The sequence below is a fragment of the Protopterus annectens genome, chromosome 4.part0 (assembly GCF_019279795.1).
Source record: "Protopterus annectens isolate FY-2018-M chromosome 4.part0, PAN1.0, whole genome shotgun sequence".
Taxonomy (NCBI): Eukaryota; Metazoa; Chordata; order Ceratodontiformes; family Protopteridae; genus Protopterus; species Protopterus annectens.
The window spans coordinates 554,398,387-554,414,734 of record NC_056733.1 but is presented as its reverse complement, the minus strand read 5'-3'; the positions used below and the strand labels follow the sequence as shown (position 1 = coordinate 554,414,734).

Genomic DNA, 16,348 nt, shown 5'->3' with positions numbered 1-16,348 from the left:
CAAGTACTGTAAAACATAAGTACTGTTAATGTTTGTGTTTTATGCTCATCATTGCGATTGTTTCATGCAGATCTGCTGCTTCTTATTAGATGTATATAGAGGTTGCTGAAAACATAAGTACTGTGGACTGTGTCTCTTTAGTAAACTAACAAGTCCACACTATCTGCTTTCTACATTCTGACAATCTCGGATAAATATTCTTGCAGACGAAAAAAAAACATCAATTTGTTTATTCATCAGTTTAGAAAATGTCACCTGGTGCTGGGTATTGAGTGGAGTTTGGGCAGGCCTTCCTACTGCACATCTCAGGGGTTACTGTTGTAAAGCAAAGCCAGTGTGACTACAACAGGAACACTCTGCCATTAAAGTGCCAGGGCAGAATACTTCAAAGAGCCTCCTTTCAACCTGGTTATGTGTAAAATTATTTGCTAAAATCTACAAAACTATTTAAGGAAACAGTTTTATTCCACCCAGCCTTAGGCCATGGATCGACCAGGATCGTCCAAGCCTGTTGATACCTTTGCTTCTTTTGGGTTCATGTAAACCAATTTTTCAAAAACTTGAATGTGTTGTTGCTCAAAAAATGGCCTTCAACCTCTGTCACACAGGGGGTACCATTTGTGGCTCAGTAAACTGCAGTTAAGGAGGCTGTGGCTGAAGGCTGGAGAAAATACTGGACATTCTGATAATGAAATCAGCCTCACCAGCCAGGACTAAACCTCAGAATATTGCTGCCTCTTCCATGCCTGTTATGCTGTAAATTCTTCATGCTCTTTCTGTTTGTATAGTGCATTATGAGATACTCATGACAGGTGCTCAGACAAAGGCCAAAAGGTTTTCTGTGCCCTCTCTTATCTCCTCAGTGCCAAGACAGTTTCTAGCAGAGTCAGGTAGTAAGCCTGTTGCCAGAGGTAGAATGCTGACATCCCTTGGCTTCAGCACTAACATCAGTTATCTTCCAGTCAATACCAGTACCCAGGCTGCAGGCACCAGACCTCCCAGTGCTGATGTTGGCACCGAGCATCTCTGCATCACCGTTAGTAACTTCAGTGGCATCATCCCTATGCTTGTCACCATCAGTGCTGCTACCAGCACGGTACTCAGCGTCTTCCTAAAGCTGTGTGTTCTGGTGTCACTATGCCTGACGTTGCATGTCTTGCCATTGATCTTGATCTTGTCAGTGTCACCAGTGCATTCATATTCAGTTTCTGTCCTCTCAATTTCAGTTGTGTAAATGCTGCCTTTCTTGGGGTGGCTACACTAATATTATCCAAAGTAAATCTGCTTTTCACATCTACTCTACATCAGAGTAAGGTACTACACTACTGCATAGTTGAGGAGCAAGTGAGAGCTCAGAGGTTTGAATCTACTCTATGAGACTTGTGCAGTGACCCACATTAACTAGCCACACATCATTTGAGGTTACAGAAGTATTTCAGAAAGAAATCTTTTTTATACAGTGCTCTTGTCATAACTGTGCAAATCATAACTGAAAGTTTTTATCTAGCTTAAAACTATTTTTTTGGTAAGTAAAATTCATGAGAGGGCTCGCTAAGTACGTAGGAGATAACCTATGAAAATTAGCACCAGGTACAGTCCAACTTGCTATCAGATGCTGACGTCTCTGGTATGTCTTTCTTATTAGCAGTGACCTGTCATTGTATTTTTTCATACATGGGTGCTTGGTGTATACATTAGCAGTTGAGGTAGCAATGCAGAATAGTGCTAGATGTGAATCTTTGAGGACAGATCTTGATTTGTGAAAAAACATCTGTCAATAGGCTATGCTGCCAAAAACTGTTGTCAGTAAACATTTTTTGTAAATTTTGCATTCAATTCCACATCGCATACCTTTCAGCTGCACAGATTTTCGCCTCATATTTTTGGTCCGTTTTCATAAAATTGTGGTTTTCTGGCAAGTTAGTGGAAAATCATTAAAGACTGATGTTAGAAAATAATGACAGACATTTCAGTTTCAGACTTCACATCCTTCAGAAAATTCATGCCAATGCAAAACCTGTTGTTCTAGCAATTTTTGTAAGTTTGTAAGAGCAATATTTAAAACTTGTCCCTATTTTTGGGCCTTTGTCCACTTTTATTTATGGCTTTGTCCAGATTTCTTGCTCTAAGAGGTTAAGAGGTATGTCCACATATAAAATAAACAATCAATATGCATCATAAAAGAAAAGAAACAAGGATGCTCAAATAAGTACCGAGAACAAAATCCTGTCACTTTATCTTATGTTTACTAATCTTTTTATAGTATTGTAATTTGTGTAGCGTTTCTCCATCTTGTTTTACCCAGTTGTATTTCATGGAGCTTTTCTCTCCAGGCCTTCAGGGAGAAAGAGTGTTTCCCTGTCAGACTATCCTGGTCAACAAATGTGAAATAAATAAATAAAAATCATCACAATTCAGATATGCCATACTACTGTATATAACACAGACAGATGATTTTGATGTCACTGTCTCCCCTTAGGTAAGCACTAAGATAGCTGCTCTTGTGGACTGTTTTAAGCTTAACAGGTTTTTCTTAGTGAGATTCAGACTCTGTACCTCTTGTCTGGAAGGAAAACACTAACCATTATGACAACCCTAATCTCCTCTCATTTTACTTCTCAGCTCTTTTCCCCCATCGACTCATACCATTGCCTCCACAGGTCTGATGTGCTCTTACTCCTATTTGAACTCAAGAATCTGTACTCCTTCATAAATTCACGCACCACCTAGAATGTTACTGTTCTGGATTTACTTCTGGACATATCCTTCCATTTCCTTATTTCTACTTTCACACATCCTATCCATTTGCCCTATCCAGTCCTGTCTCAACCAGAATTACTTCTCATCATGTGCCATAGAAAGACAAAATTCCAGTGCTTTCCTTATGTTCCACTTGTAGACCTTCTCATAGTCTGTAACCACTTCAATGCATAGTTAATTTATCTTGCTATATTTACTTTGCACATGCAGGTGATTTGCCTCTTTTCAGACTTCCATTACTCTCACCTCACATTTTGTTTTTAAGTTGTCACATACGCATTATATACAAGTGCTACTCATACTACTGGCACTATTTTGCCAGTGCTGGTCATGCATTTGGACCTTCGACCCTTTTCCTATCGCTAATTTTCTTCTATACTTCACTCTGTAATTGAATTGTTCTGCACCTTTCTTAACCTTTCATTTTACTCCACTCTTCAATATCTGTAGACCATCAATAAGCCCCCTCCTTTGCAATCGAAAATGCAACAAATGTAATAACCTTTGGGTATGTTTGTACAGAAACATGACTATAAAATTCAGACGGTCATGCTGTGTAAGTACTACTTTTCAAATCACTGCTATTTGGAATCTTGATGAGCTGCAAATATATAGGGTCAGGAGCACTATATGGATCAGCTGGGAGTGGGAATTCAAAGACATTCATCTTATTAATGCAGTTTCTAACTTTTTGCATTCCTCAAAAAAAATGACTGTTCGTGTATTCTGTTTCGTTCACTGCTCAGTAGGATTTGCACTTGTGTGCAGGGTTGTTGAATGCTTCTGCAGCAGTCCCACCTTTTAAATGAATACTAGCTGATTCCTTCTCTGCATTTTAATTTATAAGCTTGATAACAATTCCATGACATGAATGAAAAAACACTACATCATTTAGCACACCTAAGCATGTGGCATCTTTGCCTTTGTTGCAAATCAAGGATTTTATTTCCACAGAAATCCCCTGATGTGGTTACAGTGGCTTCACTGCTCAGCCACAGAACTTGCCTGAAGTAAATCACATTGTCAGGATCTTTTCCTTTTTCCTTAAGAAAGGTTATGAAATGCTTGTGATTCAGACTGTTTATTCTTAGGAGGTTGTCGGTTTCATTGACTATTCCCATGACCTCATTGATTTTGAGAAATTTGGTGCCTAAGTTCATTTGAATTCTTGAGGCACTCATTTGGTCATTAAACTCAAGTGCTCATCTTTCCAAATAATGTTGGAGATGCCAGTAACTGGGATACCACAGTGTCCAATCTGGTTATATACTCCTTCACCACGTAAATATCCGGCAGTCTTGTACCACAAAAATTAAATGCCAAGCCGAAAAAGTTAAGACTTCAGAACCAGGAACTCCCATGAAAGTGGGCTAGCGGGACTAACCCAGTTTAATAACAAAACAAACAAATGAACAAACATGCATTCAAACAAGCAAATAATTCAATAAATAAATAAAATTAATTTATTTATTTAATGTGTGTTGACAGGTTCCCCACCTGTTTTGTAGTGGTTTGATGTGAGAGGCTCATATTTTTACCCACTTGGCATACCAAATCTACTCATCTGCAAATATTTCAGGATGATCTTTGTCAAAATCCCCACCTGAAGATGCCTTCCTTCTCTTAATTATCAAATAGTTGAGTCTGGATGCAGATTCAGAACTTTAGCTTGTTATTTTTGCATATTTTTAAATAACTGATGGCTACTAGCACTCTGTTTCTGTCCTCCTGTGAGACTATTAAATTTAGCTGCATGTGTTTTTTGGTGTTTTATGTTGTACTTTTTATACATGGCTGTTGTCTCTTGACAAATTAAACAGAAAATGGCACCAAGTCTTCAGAGATAAAATATAGAAACATGATGAGGTGAACAACATTTGTGTGGACTATGGAAACACCTTCCAACATACAAATAAACTTGAGAGAATGAGAAGCTGTAAAACAAAAGATGCTGGTACCAGGAATTAGCCCAGTCAGACTACGTTACATATGGGTTGCATGTTTTAACTTGGCAGGGCAGGAGATCCTCAAGCTTCTGAGCCCCCCAAGCATTTCTGTGTCAGAGGGAAGCCTTCTAGCTTGTCAGTGGGAGTGGTAAGTACTAGGTAGCCTATCCACCTCAAGAGGAGTGGTTTCTGGCCCAGAAATTGTAGTTTATTGGCTGTTTGGGCAGTCTTTCCATCTCTTTCAACTTTCTGGTTTAAAAGCCCGTGTTTGCTCATGTTTCCCACCTTTCCTGTAACTAGTCGAGTCCAGATACAGATTTGCTGTATCCAGGACTGTTTGTAAGCTTCTGAGCAGTGCCAAAGTCTGCTGTTCAACGTTTCCGTTAGATCTGGTAGTGCTCTCCTCTACTGCACTTTTACTAGCTTATTAGTCTAGCACTTTACCAGACTTCTTGTAACAATTATTGTAGCACACAAAAGTGCTACTAGCACTAAACGTTCTACAAGGAAACAGCTCCAGTACTTATTATTAATGCCCACCCCTCCAGGCATATCTAAAGGTCAGTTCTCTGTGCTTTCTCCTATTAACCTGGTGAACTTGGACATCCTCAGGCAATGTAGCTACTGCTTCATGTACACAGACAACCCTCTCCTCAGCTTCTATGGGACCTGACAATATCCCAGGCTGTGTTCTACATGAACTGCAGAGTGAACTGGCATCTCACCTGTGTGCCCTGTTCAGTCACAGCCTCACTTCAGCTTTGTCCCTACTGAATGGTGCACTGCTACAGTCATCCCTCTCCAGAAAGGAGGAGCAACTACAGACCCTGGGAATTATCGCCCCATTAGCCTAAAGAGTCTGATATGCAAAATAATCGAACGCATCATCATGGACCTAATAAACAAGGATGTAGGGAATCTCCAAACTCTGGATCCCACACAGTTTGGTTCTGTGAAGGGTAGATCATGCCTGATCATCTTGGTCGACTTCTTTGAGTCAGTCAGCAGAGCTGTGGATGAAGACAAGGTGGTTCACACAGCCTACCTTGATCTGGCCAAGGCCTTTGATACCATTCCCCACTCAGGAATCATAAAAAACTCAGTAAGCTAGGCCTCAACCCCTATATCACTAGGTTGGTTGCAAACTGGCTCACAGATAGAACCCACAGTGTGAAAGTAGTTGACTCCAAGTCAGACTGCTGACCAGTCAAGAGTGCAGTCCCACAGGGTTCAGTCCTGTGTCCTCCCCTGTTTGGTATATACTTCTCTGAAGTCCAGGCCAACACGAAGGGACTCTGGCTGACAGAGTTCGCAGATTATTGCAAGTTGGGAGCTGTTATTAACTCCCCAAGTGATGTTAACATCCTACAGAAAGGCCTCACTGAGATCAATGACTGGTGTCAGAACCATGGCCTTAAGCTCATTGCCAAAAAATGTATTGTCATCCCCTTTGGGAAAAACCCGGTTCCCATAAATTACCACATTGATGGTAGTCCACTGAACACAGAAGGCATTTTAAGAGATCTGGGAACACAGGTTGACAGCAACCTCTCTTTCAACCACCACCACTGTGGTCAGAAAGTCCTTCCATGTGGCATATCTCATTAGTGAGGGTTTTGCATCCAGGAAGAAAGAGATCATTGTCTCCCTCTACTCTTCCCTCAGTAGGCCAATCATTGAGTACAATGCCGCATTTGGCATGTACCTCATTGGACACCTGCAACAACTGGAGAAGCCACAAAAGTACCTCACAAAGAGGATTCTAGGCCTTAAACACTTGTCTTATATGGACAGACTCAAAGAACTCCAACTATTCTCTGACTCATATCGCGTACTTAGAGGCGATCTCTGCTTGACTTACAAAGCCATGTCTGACCCAGCTCTGTTAGAAATGCTGCATCTAAAGAAATCCCAATCCCACCGCACCACATGCTCCAGAGACCTCAACCTCATTACCACAATCAACAGAACGTGCTGGAGGGACAGGTTCATAACCCAGAGACTGCCGATGCTATGGAATAGACTTCTCATACATGTCAAACAGAGCACCTCACTGGCCCTCTTCAAGAGAAATCTTGATGAGTGGATGGGAAATAGAAAATTCACCCCAGGGATCACTGCTGTGGCTCTACTTGACAGAGCCACTGGGATCTAAGGTCGGGTGGCACGATGCCAGGGTAATCCTATGGGCTAGGTTTGTAAAGGTTTCATGGTCATTAGCCTAGTACACACCTATGAACCTATGGAACTATTAGTAAGGTGACCATGTGGATAAAAGCCCTTGGCATTGCAGTCCTGAACTCCAAACCAGTGTCAGATATTTGTAGGATAGCAGTAGCTGGACCAATGTAGTGATCTTTGTGTACTCTTTGTGTGGTTTATTGTACCCACCTTATAGGTGCAAGGACCTATTCCAAACTCCAGCATAGTTATATTGACAGGACACAGGAGGATGACTTACTTTCTTCATGTGATCAGATTGTCAAATGGATAGTTTTCATCTCACTATTCCAGGGTTCCGCTTCAAAAGTCAGGTAACCACCCAATGTTGTCATAATGACATTATCTGCAAAAATATTATATTGCATGTATCACAGTACTCGGAGGACAGGCTTCTACCTCCTAGCTCCAGGGTTATTATTATTGTTATGTATATGTTAACCCAGTAAGCCCACTGGGCACAGTTGTGCCTTTTTAGGGGTACTCAGTAGCAATGTCTGGTTTACAGGAGTTCGAAGGAACCAAACTCTTTTTCTAACATTTGATATGTGGCTAAATGGATAAAGGGTTCAGTTCACAGCTGCAGGATTCAAAAGAACACTAGTTATCCTTCCAGTACAGACATACCTTATAGGATATGAAGGGGTGGGTGTATGAATACATCAAGGATGTAAGAGTAGCAGCAGGGATTGTACATCTTACGTCTACACTGCACTAGAGCTTCCAGAAAATATGCTGTGCATTATAGAGTAAATTATAATTTAAGAACTTATCGGTGAAATGGGTGAGAAGGCTAAAGCAGTAACATACAGCTGGGAAATCAACAAAAAATACAGTCTTTTTGTGTCTTTACAGATTGGTTGGATGTGTGGACAATGGATCAAAAAGCCAGATTTCAGCCATAGGACTGCATGTTAGAGAAGCTTCTATATCATGAATCATACCGTTCTGATGATCAGGGAGCCATCTGAACTACCTTGTCTGTTACAAGGAGTCTGAATGTACTTGTCAAACCACGCAAATGCCTATCTCCAGATAAAGATCATAAAAGGGTCCATGAAGTTTTTTCACTTTTAAGGATGATCCAACCAGTATTAGTTCATAACCGTTCCAATTGGTCTCATCACATCCTCAAGGTCTCAACCAAATGTATAACCATTTTAGCAAATAAACAGAAAGTGCAGGGAGTGAAAATCTTCCTAGCATAGATAGCTAGTCTGCTCCATCACTGTCAAATGTGGTGAACAGAGAGGAGTCTATGCTTCAGTTCAGCTTTCTAGGAATTATGGTGAATATGGCTAAGTTGAGCCTCCATCAGTTTTATTTTTAGTTTTAATTGACCAGGTTAGTCCCTCTAGGCTAGCACGTCTTTTCAGTGGAGACTCATTTTGGTATTTTTACAGCTAGGGGAAATTTGGCCATGGCATCAGAAAACCTCCCCTACTCTTTTTGATAGGTGCCATGGGATATTTTATATCCACCTGAGCTACCACCATCTCAAACAGATGGGGCATCGGTTTAACATCTCTTCCAAAGAATGGTATTCTCAGGAGTGCACCATCCTGCTTATGCTGCAATGCAGTGCCAGCAATCAATCTACTTGTTGTGGGAATAGAACCCATAGCCTTCTGCACCAAAGGCAAGTGTGATATGTGTTGCGCTTCTGACAGTGCTATTTCAGTTCTTTACCTTTATAGAATGTACACTGAACACAAACCTTTGATAAGCCTTCATGCTGTATAACAGAATACATACTCCTAAAACAACAGCAAAAAGTATTCTGCCATCACCGTATATACCATCAGAGACTTTTTGCAGAGACTTAGGCCTTATGGTCACTTCCATTTTTAAGTGTTAGGTTTCACATGGCAGGTTTACAGTGGGCAGTGAAAGTGGTCATAGTACATCGATCCATTATCTTATCTCATTAACATTTTCAAATAATTTCAAAATCACCTTTTTTGTGGATGAATCCAGCCAGCCTTCACTCAAGCAGCCCCTTTCAACTTCTTACACCAGATGCCATGATCACAATGGAGGGATCTGTCCTAGGGTGAGGGGGTTATACTGGACAGACAGTCCAGAGTGTTTGCTCATCCCCAAAAAAATGCACATTGATGTCAGATTTCTAGAAATGAAAACTGTGGAAACTCACATTGATGGCATTATGTCATCTCTTAACTCAGGGGGGCAATTGGGATACATTCAAACATTGTGACAGTAGTATGGTATATCAACAAGTGGGAAAATAAATTTCTGTCTGCTTTGTCACAAAGATGTGAAGGTGCTGTACCTTGCAGTTGACTGAAACCATTTTCCAACAGGCTGACTTTATTTACCATCCTAGCAGATGTCAGAATGTCTAAGTTTCCTTAATGTAGCCACCAGGAGGTTAAACTAATTTTGTTCTGGTTCAGAAATTATCAGATGATCTCCTCTGTGTGTTTCTTATAGTTATCCCTGGTGTGAAATTCATTCAGATAACTGTACTGTGATTGCTTCATAATGCCAGAGTCGTCATAGCTCCATTTTGTCTCAGATGGGTCTGGTTTGCACTTGTGAACCCCTTATCTGTTACACAGTACTCTTTGTCTATGTTCATTCAAAACATTGCTTTTACCTCTACAGAACTGATTTGTACTGTCACGCTGATAACAAGTGTTTTCTTCCAAACAGTAGTTTCCATATTCATGTATTTTCAGAGGCTATCTATTTTCAAAGAAAAATGGTCACACTTTATTTGAGGCTGTACCAAAACTGTGGCACCTTCCACAGACCCTTATTCATACCTCTCAACCTCTTAGCACAACAAATCTGGACAAAGCCAAAAATAATGGGGGACAAAGGCCTAAAAATGAGGACAAATTTTAAACATTACTTTCACAAACTTAGAAAGTTGCTGGAGTAAAAGGTTTTGTGTTACTATGTATAAGGATATGAAGTCAGAAACTCAAATATCTGTCTTTATTTAGTGAATTTAGTCATCACTGATCTGCCAGAGAACCACAAAATTTATGAGGAATGGACCAAAAGTATGTGCCAAACATCTGGACATTCTGCAAAAATCTGTACAGTTGAGTAGTATGCCCTTATGTATTTTGCTGTCATATTTGTCTGAATTGTTTGATTCAGGTCTCACTTACTCCTTAATTAAAATACACATTACGGCCAGTTAGAGTTTTTACTCAGAGCCTCAATCTTCAACTGTGGCTTTTCTAAACACATCTATTGCTTTTTTGAAGGGAACATCCCACTGGCCACCAACAATTCACGATATTATGCTTACTTGGGATTCATACATTATACTGGAAAAAACTGCCAATACATTAATTCGAGTCAACCAGTTAAGCCTTTAAAATTTTCATCCTGAAAACAGCACATTCAACTCCAACTTCCACAGCAAAAGACTTGATGCTCAGCTCAGATGTTAGAGCTATGCACACTTCCGTCACAATGCCAGGCAGATGCTATCACCCTTAGAATGTCAGCATGCTCCCCTATAAATATGATGTCCATCTGCCCTTGTGCTTTCTTGCCACAGTTTGTGTTTTGGATGCAGTTTAACTGTAGGCTGGCATTTCAACCCTAGAAACAAAATTGTGCAGATAAGTACCCACTGAGGACCACATTTTTTATTGATATATATATTTTATATATTCTTGCTATGCTAGCATTGTATTGTCAATTGTCAGTCATTAAGGTATGTCCATCCCAGATGTCTGGGAGAGGTGATAGATAAATGCCACATAAAAACTTTCACATGCAGTGTATTTTTTTGTCTGGTTTAAGATCACTAAGTTGCCTGCTGTAGTACCTGTTCTGGGCTTCTTAGAAAGCCTCTCCGACAAATGGAGCTAGTACGACAAAGTTGCCATGATAAGGTGAAACTTTAGGTCTTGTGCCAGACTACAATTTCATTTGGCTGTAAGAGGCCATCAGTTACAGTGTCCCATCTAAGAAAAAAAATTCTGATGCAGCTCCGTATGGAGAAGGAGAAACAGGATATGGAAGCCCAGATAGGCTCTGGAGTTTGCCCTAGGCTTGAGGATGGCAGTTCTAGTGGGATACTTGTGGAGTCCCTTTCTCTCATGCTTACCTTACCTAAGGCCTAGAGTGACACTTCTTTGGAGGCTGCCTTGCCACTGGACCCTGGAACATCATCATGAGCTGAACCCTTAGTGATGTTGGTCTCTCTGGAGGCCTTGCCGTGGGTGTTTGGCAAAGGTGTAGCTAGTCATACTCAGTGTACTGCAATGAGTACATTTTTTCTGAGCATCCTTTGGAAACTTCAACACTCAAAAAACACAGAAAGTTTAGAACTATGTAATTGGTTGTGTAAAGCCATATAAGTTAATGCTAGATGTAGGGGAGTTAGAGTTTATGTCAAACCAATTGGATGTTTACAGTATAGAGTTATAAAAAGTATGGTTGTTAAAAGGAATAAACCTCTAAAAATGGCTTTTTATGGGTAGAAATAGTGGTAACTAAAAATAAGGTATCCCTTTCCTATATGTCTGGGGGTAGCACTTTGAGTATATTTTTTAAAATGATAGGTGGATGGTGGGGAAACAACGTTAGGTTTGAGTACAAAATGCAAATTTCTGTTTAAACCCCTGGTGTTTGGGGCTGTATTTTAATCTCGAATTTGAAAGATGAGATTGCCTCAGTTTTAGTGCACAAGAACATCAATGAAACTAAGACAGAGGTCTTGAATGTCTTCACCATACCACACCAAAATCAATGACCCAAGTTACCACTCCATGTTCCCACGCAGAACTAGTTTAGACTGGTATAAAACTAGTATAAGACCATTTGACCTGTATACAAACTTTTCAGCCCAAACTGGACCAGATGAAAGAGCAAGGTAGAGCTCTGCTGTTATCATGAGTCAGAGTTGTCAGAGGAAGAAGACATAGCCTAGACTGTCCAGATGTCTTCCCCTTATGGTTTGATAAAAACTCTGAAAACACCATTTCCTTTGTTTACTCAACAGAGGACATCTAGTGGAGAGATACTTTATCTAAGATGAAGACTCACTTCATATATGCATACCAATACGCATGGTCTAGAGTGCGGGTTTATATGATATGAATATAACATAAATATTAAAATTGCGAATGCTATATAACACAAACACACAAAAAAAAAAAACAAAAAAACAAACAGATCAGCAATTTTTTTACAGGGAAGGAAATAAATGTCTAATAAAATAACTAAAAATGTGTCTTTTTTTTTCTTTTTTTTTTTTTTCCCTCCTGCTGAAAAGGCCTTTTTTTTGGCTCAGTCAGACACCCCCGGTTAACAAATGTAAAATAAATAAAATAAAATAAAATAAATAAATAAAAATATAGAAGGTTAAGGTAGTATTGGCTACTTAGAAGAGGAGAACATTTTGCTAGATTGAAATTAAAACCAAATCCATCACAAAATGAAAAAACACAACAGACACACACACACACAATTTTTTGCATACCAATACGCATCGTCTAGAGTGCGGGTTTATATGATATAAGCAAACATATTAAATTGCGAATGCTATATAATCTACCCACAAACACCGAAAAAACAAAATGTTGAACAAACAGATCAGCAATTTTTTCACAGGGAAAAAAATCGCTGATCCATTAAAAAAAAAAAAAAAAAACCCACAAAATAAAGTGGGGGGCTTCACACCCCACACCCCCCTACTTAAATATACCAACTCCAAGAGTGCACCACTGTGGAGGAAATGGCAAATTCCCGAAAATGGCCCAGTGATTTTTTTTCCCCTAGGAAAAAAATTGGTGTTCCGTGCTTTCGAGATTTTGCCATTTCAGGTAAGAAGGTTTGACTAAGCAGCGTTCGCAGTTTAGTGTGTTCGCTGACTTAATAGGGAACCTCAGAATGCTACACACCACATTGATTTCTATAAAAAACAAACACAGTGCATTCTCTATCAAAGACATCTTAGTCACATGCACATGCACACAAGCACACACACACACACACACACACACACACACACACACACACACACACACACACACACACACACACACACACACACACACACACACACACACACACACACACACACACACACACAGACACACACAGACACACACACACACACACACACACACACACACACACACACACACACACACACACACACACTTTTTGTCTGGGCCAAGCACCCCTATGTCCCTGCAACTTTATATATGTCAACCAACATCACACAATAGTGGAGAAAAGGAGAAAGGGAATAGTTGCCCTACTCACTGTATGGCAGTCTTTAAAAGATAGCAACCAGTCCAGCCAACATACTATAGACTGAGATGAAACTACTCACAAGCTCTGCTTAAAACAACGTAAATGTACATATCTAAAGCATCTATATCATCTGCATGTTTCTTACTGTATAATTAAATCACACAAGACTCAATAATAGAACCAATAGACAAAAAACAAAACTGCTATTACTTACTTCCACCCGTAGGGCCTCCCCACTTAATTTTACTGTGACATCAAGCAATGGTACTATTATATCTCCTGATTCTGCTACTAAACTTCTTGGGGTACTAATTGACAACAACCTTTCCTTTGATTCCCATATTAACAGAACTATAAAAACAGTTAACAAAAAATTAGGATCTCTATACAGGATTAAACCCTTTTTGACTCCACTAGCCAGGACCACCATTGCCCGTACCAACTTAATCTCTACCCTTCTCTATGCCTCGCCTATATATACTAAACTATGTAAAAACAACCTGAACAAGCTAGCAATCTCCTACAATAATATTGCCAGATTTGCAACTGAGCCTTCAGAACCCATCATTGTGATAATCATAAGCAGCTAGGATGGCTAGAATTGCCAAATCTACTACTATTTGATCAGTTAATGTTTGCCCACAAAATCCTGTATCAACCTACAAACATGCCAATGCTTACTAACCTAATAACCCCCTATAACAACCTCAAGACCCTATGCTCATCAACCAGACTGCTTGCACAAATAGGTAAAGCTAACAACTTGGCTGGTGACTCCTTGTTCGCTAATACTGTGGGCAAAACCTGGAACTCCCTCCTCAGAGATCTAACTTCCCTTTCCTCAATAACACTATTTAAAAGCAAATTGAAACCATATCTTAAATCATAGGTCCATAGGTTCATAGGTTGGTACTAGGCTATCGGCCCAAGGGCCTATACAAGCCTAGCCATAACAATTCCCTGGATATTTCTTCCCACAATATTTACTTCTCTGGACTCCTGTGTAGCAGGGCGACTGACATGATCCCCGGAGTGAATTTCCTATCTCCCGTCCAATCATCAAGGTTCCTTTTGAAGAATGCCAATGAGGCGCTCTGCTTGACATGTATGGGCAGTCTATTCCAGAGTATGGGGAGTCTCTGGGTCAGGAACCTATCCCTCCAGCATGTTTTGTTCATTGTGATGACAAGGTTTAGATCCCTGGAGCATGTGGCTCTGAGGGACTGGGATTTCTTTAAACGGAACATGTCAAACAGATCAGGGTTTGACATGGCCTTGTATGTTATGCAGAGATCGCCTCTGAGTAGACGATATGCCACAGAGTATAGCTGGAGTTTTTTAGATGGTCAGCATATGGCATCTGCTTTAGGCCTGTGATTCTTTTAGTGAGGTATTTCTGTGGCCTTTCCAGCTGTTGCGGTGTCTTGTGAGGTACATACCAAACCGGGCATTATACTCTATAATGCATCTAATGAAGGATGAGTACAGTGGGACAATGACCTCCTTTTTTTCTGGATGAAAAGCCCTTAGTGATGAGGTGTGCCACATAGAAGGATTTCCTGACTGTTGTGGTGATGTGGTTATCGAAAGTGAGACCACTGTCCACCTGTGTCCCTAAGTCTCTCATCACACTTTTGATGTTTAGTGTACTGCCACCTATCTGGTAATTCATGGGTACATGTTTTTTTTCCAAAGGGGATAACTACACATTTCTTGGGATTAAGCTTGAGCCCATAGCTCTGGCACCAGGCATCTGTTTCTGTAAGGCCCTTTTGTAGAATATCCATATAATTTGGGGATTCAATAATGACTCCCAGTTTGCAGTCATCTGCGAACTTTGTTAGCTAGAGTCCCTTAGTGTTGGACTGTACTTCAGAGAAGTAGATGCCAAACAAGAGTGGTCCCAGGACTGAACCCTGAGGTACTCCACTTGTCACTTGTCTGGAGCTGGATTTGGAGTTGGCTTCTTTTACAGTCTGGGTTCTGTCAGCAAGCCAGTTGGCAACCCATCGAGTGCTGTAGGGATTTATGGCCAGTTTAGTAAGTTTATCTATGATTCCAGAGTGGGGGATGGTGTCAAAGGCCTTGGTGAGGTCCAGATAGGCTGTGTGGACCGCCTTACCCTCATCCACAGCTCTGGAGACTGATTTGAAGAAGTCAATCAGATTTAGGAGACAAGATCGGCCCTTCACAAACCCAAACTGGGTGGGGTCCAGTGTTTGAAGGTTGCCAATGTCTTTGTTTATAAGTTCCATGATAATGCATTCTATGCCCTTGCAGATCAGGCTTGTCAGACTGATGGGACAGTAGTTCCCAGGATCCAAGGCAGATCCCCCCTTGTGGAGTGGGATAACTGTAGCTGTGCGCCACTCAGTGGGCACAAAGCCTGAGGCAGTCTGGGATGTCATCTGGTCCCATGGATGCTGTATTCTTAGCTTTGGAGAGTGCAGTTTCTACCTGTGTGGCCATGATTACTGGAATTTGGCAATCTTTTGGTATTGAGATGGGCCCTTTAGGGGGTGAGAGGGGGTGAAGTTGGCACTAAATTGATCTGCCAGGATATTGGCAATATCCTTGGGATCAGTATATTTAATGCCATTCTGTTGTAGCTCAGAGCAGATCTGAGCATTGCCATTTAGATTCTTGACATAACTATAGAATGCCTTGTGGTTGTCTTTGGAATCTTTGGCAATTTTATTTTCCTAACTAGCTTTTGAGTATTTTATGAGGGATCTCAGCTTCTTACTGAGGCTGGTGAGGGAGTTTTTTGCATCCTGGGATTTTCCTCTTTTCTGCAACAGTTTCTTCCTTCTGTTGTATAGTTTGTTTATTGCAGGGGACCACCTGTGCTCGTACAGTGCCTTAGTGTAGGATTCTACAGTCGAACTTTCAGATCCCGTCTACATGGCTGTCATGAAGTTTGTCACTTCTGACTTCAGTAGCATGAAGTCGGTTTTGGAGAAGTTTTTTAAGGAGGTTTCCTTACTGCGAGGTGGAGGTGGGATGTGGATGTCAAGGGTGATTTGCTTATGGTCAGACCTGACCAATGAGGGGGTAACCACTGGGGTGGAGCATCTATCTCCCATGTTGGTAATGACCAAGTCTAGGATATTGGAGCCCCTGGTGGACAATGGATTAGTTGATCCAGGGCGTTGGAATTTATGAATTCC

General features: G+C 40.7%; 1 protein-coding gene across 1 annotated transcript in view; it reads left to right on the top strand.

Moving 5' to 3' along the window:
- Positions 1 to 16,348, top strand: part of GRK3 (G protein-coupled receptor kinase 3) — a 2,112,642-nt gene that overhangs the window by 126,613 nt on the left and 1,969,681 nt on the right. The gene's annotated exons all lie outside the window — the stretch shown is intronic.